The sequence below is a fragment of the Pinus tabuliformis genome, chromosome 9 (genome assembly GCF_031772625.1).
Source record: "Pinus tabuliformis cultivar Carrire ecotype Pingquan chromosome 9, CPIR1, whole genome shotgun sequence".
Classification (NCBI taxonomy): Eukaryota; Viridiplantae; Streptophyta; class Pinopsida; order Pinales; family Pinaceae; genus Pinus; species Pinus tabuliformis.
In genome coordinates, this window is record NC_142307.1 from 361662049 (window position 1) to 361668048 (window position 6000).

Genomic DNA, 6000 nt, shown 5'->3' on the forward strand with positions numbered 1-6000 from the left:
TGTGGTTTGAAAAGATACTACCAATACAACTCCCAGTTGGTCATAGTCAGTTTTGTAGTTGCATCTCTTTGTTTCCCTGTTACAGGGAAAAGTGTCTACTCAGAACTGCTTATCCCACTAAGGTGTGATAGCTGCCTTAGAAACAAACAGAGTAAAGCTACTTTCGTCTTTCCTTTATAAAGTATAGATAGAGAGGAACAAAGAAGACCAACCTCTGTCTTGCGCTAATCTCCTGGTTCAATTCCTCTCTTCTTTGATAGTCCTTCGCTACTGGTTCCCTTGCACGCCCAGCTTGACAGAGTACCTGTAAGATCATAGTAGCGTAACAATATACAAAGACATGGATCTATAATCATAAACAATCTAGGATCAGATGTAAATTCACCATACAAATGCAGCAAACATGAATGACACAAAAGTATGGAGGAAAACTTGAATAGCTTTTATTGATAAACAAAGAAAAAGCCAAGAGGAGTTACAACCAGTTGTTCTGACCCAGCATCAACCTCTCAGCAAGGAAGCCCCTCCTCACCTCATACAAAGCTTAGATCACCCAACAATCTGATGTTTGTCTCAAGAAACCAACAGAAATTCCTTACAATATGCAAAATTCCAGCCTCTAACCTCCGGATCTCTGGGATGAGAGATCTATATATAGGTATTTGCAGAGGCATGAGTCAGCTCCAGGTTTTTGATCAGTGTCTTCTCTCTGATAGTTCTTGATGCCACTTGGAGATCTTATTGATCTCTTACTCATCCTTGGGTGATTCTGAGAGGCAAGTGTCCTAGGAGAAGTTTCTGGAAGATTCCATGATCATCCACCTCGCAAACTGTCTCCGCCACTTGTCTTTTCCTGTCCATCGCACCCCATAGAAGGGATTTTTGAAATGCAATGCACTTCCCGTGTGTACAAGGTGCGATGCATCGCACCCTGGCCATGGAGCAAGTGAAATGATCCAGTTTTGACCAGTTCTGAGTAGTTTTTCATGGAGAACTTCTGGGAGAAGCTGTAATCAGTTGACCTTGTTCCTTTAGGGGTTAGAACAACACTTTTAGGGACTTAGGAGCCCTTGGTTTATGGACATTTCATGCTTGGGGTTGTAGTGCCCAAAAATGTCTATAACAGTTGTCCCCTAAAGCATGAGGTTGTTAATCTTTTGATGTCGGGTGAAATGCTTTATTATGAGGATCCGAAGTTCTTTCAAGCTGGGAGGAGACCTGTAATAAGATACACTACAATACATTATCTTCATAATATTTTCATGATCTAGCTGAGGCGGGCATTCCCATGCTCAACTTTATAAATTCATTTTCATGTACATAGGACAGACAATCGTCTGAGTGTAGACTGATGATTCTGGTAGAGCCATCATCCCTTTGATTGGATGATTATCTGTGCAGCAATGATGTACATTTGATGTCTTTATTTCCCTGAATATATATCACAGCCCGGATGGATGAAACTAGATCCGGGGTCTTTAATATCGTTCGATCTTCACTCGAAGTACAAGTCGATCCATCTGAGAGATGTTCTGGAGTTGAACATGGAAAGGCATCGCCTGATTACCAGCCAATGATGTAAGCTGTTAACAGGCGCGAGAGGAATCACCGATAATGATAATGACCCTCAAGGTACTGCAGTACAATTCACGTGGTGTGAATAAAGGACTTGGCGTCGAATACCACGTAAAATATTTCGGTCGAAGGTCATTGATATAAACCAGTCGCCGGAAGTGAGAAACTTGCCATTGAGGCATGCAAGCTTCAAAGTACTGAATGGAGTGTTCCTAGATCAACTTCTTGGATAATGAGTTGATGTCGACAAGAAGCGATCCGTCATAGGAGGGCCTTAATGAATCCCACATCAATGACAAAGAACGGAGCAAATGATTTTAATGGAGGTGAAAATGATCTAGTGATATAAGGTTCAGGGTGGCGGCCATGAAAGAATGGAGTGTAAATGTATTGTAGCAGGTGAGACATAGGTGAATTCTCTGAATGAATTCTCTTGAACATATCGGCGACACTGACATGATGGATTGGTAGCATTAACCCCAAATGTGGATGGTGTGATGGGACCATGGTGATGTGACCAGTGAATGAAACAACCCAACCCGACTTGGATGCGCAGTGAAAGTGTCATGTTCAAGAGCGACTTGCTACCAACAAAGTTTCTTCAAGTTTTCTTCCCAATTTTTCCCTAGTCATTGCTGACCAGTACCTCTTTATTTTTGTCAAGATTGAGGAGGATAACATATGCTTGTTCTATAATTTTCCCGCAAACCCATCGCTATGTTTTAACGAGCCTAGCGATAGTGAAACTCATTCTCGTCTATAGACAAGTTTGTCGCTATTAAAATTTTAACGAGTTTAACGACAAAGATAACTCGGTCCTTTTCAATTTTAGAGAGTCTGAAAAGGAACATAAAGGAAACTCCAAAATTCCTTTTTTTTCATCTAATCCCTTAAGTCTGAAAAAGTATAAAACAATACAGAAGGGATGAATTTTCGATCCTTTTAACGAGCTGACCAAAACAAGCACTCGATCTTTTTGTGTAATAATCCCTCAAGTCCAAAAAGATTAAAATTTAGAGGAGGGATAGCACTTCCGGTCCCTTTAATGAGCTGGAGAGGCCAATGGCTCGACAATCTTTTCATATTTTACGAGTCAATTGAAAAGAGCTTAAAGGAGACTCGTCTTTTGAGGAACGAGTGATAAAATGGGTAGCAGCTGATTCCAGGTAAGGTTTGGAATTTTCCAATCATGGCAGTGTTACAAGGATGGCTAGTGAGATCACTCTTCGCAGCTATTCGTCAAAAAGGGGTAAAAAATCAAATGGAGGTGAATGATCAGCCAATACAGAGTGGAGGTGATGATGAGAACATGACCAAGGCTTTTAAAGGCTGAAATACTACATTCACGATGGTTATTTACCGGGAAATCGGTTCATTTTTTTTTATTGAGCTTAAACACTGGGGGGAAACATTTGCTCATGACTTATGTTTATTTTTTAACGAGCTTGAACTATGTCCTAAAACTGCTCGATGCGGGTTTATTTTTTAACGAGCTTGAACCTTGCGGTAACATTGCTCGAGGTGGGTTTATTTTTTAACGAGCTTGAACCCTGCAGTAACACTGCTCGTGATAAGTTTGCATGCCCCCAGCATAATAACACAAATCGAGGTGCATGCCCCCCAAGCTTCATTGCATTCAACTCGGTGGTTGGAATGAAGGTTTACCTTTGAGATTTTGAAAGGGGATTTGTTTCATTTTTTAATGAGGTTGACATAGTAAAAGAACTATCCTCATGACTCCTTGTTTCATTTTTTAACGAGGTCGACATGAGATAAGAACCATCCTCAAAATCCACCGTATTTACAGTATTTGATAGAAAATCAAAAACTAATGGATGATTAAGGTTGCTGGAATAATCTTCATGGTAATTCGGAAGATGGGAGCAATGGTGGTAATCTTCCCATGGTGCCTCTCCTATTATCATTGATTGAATGATTCCTTCGTCTGTAGAATGTACATGCGACCAAGGATCTGAAGAGGTGCCATATTCCTTAGACCTATTTATCCAAACACTTGATGAGCGTTGACTTGGGTTTTCCCCCCAGGCCAAGAAAATTGATTGCTACAATATTTCTACAATGGCAATGATCCATGCTGACAAAATGTTTAGGAATCTTCTGAATTCATTAGATATAGAAGATTTCATATTGTAGGTTTCCACTGTGGCCACTTTCGCCAGATTACTCGGAGGCAGTAGGGAAAAAGTACCCATTAAGGCAGGGTCTTTTAGGAGACCTACTCCGATATTTTGAAGCGAATGATTGCTTCATGGATCATTGGAATGCTTCCCGTAACTTGTGAACTGTTGGGGAGAAATGTTTGTTGGTCGACGATTGTAATTCCTCCTTGAAAGGGAAATGCAATCTTCCTGAAGTAGGTCGACACAACTACCGCGATGGCATAAATCCAGGGCCTCCCTAGTAGGATGTTGTAATCGAGGTTTCCATCGATTACTTCAACATCAATTTCTACTATTTTTCCCCCCAGTTCAACTTGCAAGTTACTTAAAATCCCGTATGGAGTGTATGATTGTCCATCAAATGCTTAACGTCGTGGATGATCTCGACAAGGGTGGTGAGCCTAAATTTTTCCAGCAACTCATCGACATAATACATGTAGATGCCCCCTGATCAATAATTGCTCGATGAACAATTTTGTTGAGGGATTTCACTTGAATAAGGAAAGCTAGTTGAGCTGGTAACTGAGGGTCATATCCTTTATAATCAAAGGCCACAAGATTGGAATCCATTGGGTCAATCCCACCTATTGCTGATAATAAAGCTTGCTTTTGGGAGGGGCAATTTTGCGGTACCTCAAGTGTCGACATAGCGGACGGTGATTGGGCCAGGTCCTCTATTATATTATAATTCTCTGCTACTTTTGCACGAGGATTAAATGTCGATTTGTGTACTACTCCCTTTGGCGACCTTATCATTGGTTCAAGAATGATGGGTGGCACAACTTCGGTCAAAGTTGTTGTCGAACTACTAGGTTGTTCATTAGCCTTGTTATTCGACAGCTGTGGATTCTCGTAATCTTTATTCCTTGTCAAAGCATCATTTTGCTGCTTTGAGATAGACAACATAAGCACTTGGGATCGGGAAGCATTTTGATTAGCAACCAGTTTGGTTCCCGGGTTTGGAAATGGATCAGTCAATATTGCTGAGGTTTTTGAACTCTTAAAGAGTTTCTTAACTTCAGCTTTATGTGGACAAACTCTCGTCCAATGATCCTCATCGCATATATGACACCCCGCAGGGGGTTTCCTTTGCCCAGAAGGGTTTGCAGAAGCTTTTTTAGGAGATGACTCATCCTTCTTCTTTTTTCTCCCATTCTTTTTCTTCTTGCCTTCTGGTTGCTTCAGTTGTATGCCCTTGTCGGTCGACACATCATTTACTTCTGAGGCGAGCAGTTCCTCATTTGCATTTTGACTAGAAACCTTACGGGCCTTTTTAGATGTAGCATTTGTTGATTTCATGTTTGTAGTACCAATCACGCCATCACTGGCATGAGAGTCATTGTACGATTTAGGAGGAGGAGGAACGGAAAATTCTGGTCTGGGAGCATCAGGGATTTTATCATAGAGCGTGCCAGACTGAGTATAAATCAAGTCTAAATACTGTGCATGAGCAATAACTTGCTCTTCAATGACGACTCCTCCCTTTGCCACATCTTATGTAATGGAAGGTAATAATGACTTAATAAACCATTCAGCTAAAAGCTGATCAGGAACGCACGTTTTTACCATTCTACAACGACGTCGCCACTCATGAATATGATCAGATATGTGAGTGGTTGTTGTCTGCTTGAAATTGGTAAGAAGCTCTGTTCCTGTTTCGTACCTTACTGGTAACTGAAAATGGGTTAAAAAGGTTGTGGCTAGGGTACTGAAGTTATCAAATGAAGCTCTAGGTAATTCTATATACCATTTTGCTGCCAAACTAGTTAACGTTCGCTGAAAAAGGCGTAGCCTAATCGAATCATTGTTTAGAGTGTTAGATGAACACCACAGATGAAAGGTCATCACATGATTCGACGGGTCTTCACCTGAATTTCCATTAAATTTAGGAATATCTGACAGAAGTTTATGCGGAATCGCCGACCACCAAGGGGCATAAGCAATTGGATCATTTGTCAGCCAGTTTAGATTTGGTAATTCTAGAGTTGCTAAAAAGGGCAACTGTTGATTCAGGTTAGGCAAAGCATACCCAGGATAAGATGGAATCACCTGAGCAGTGGGTCTTTGCATACCAACATAATGTATTTGATGCTGGTAACTTTGATAAGGTTGATGGGCATAACCATTATAATATGGTTGTTGATAACCACTTTGGAAATGTGGTTGCCCATTACTTACAAAGACTTGTTGCTCAGGTCCTTGATATGATTGCTGGAATTGCGGTTGTTGAGATTGAACCAGCCAT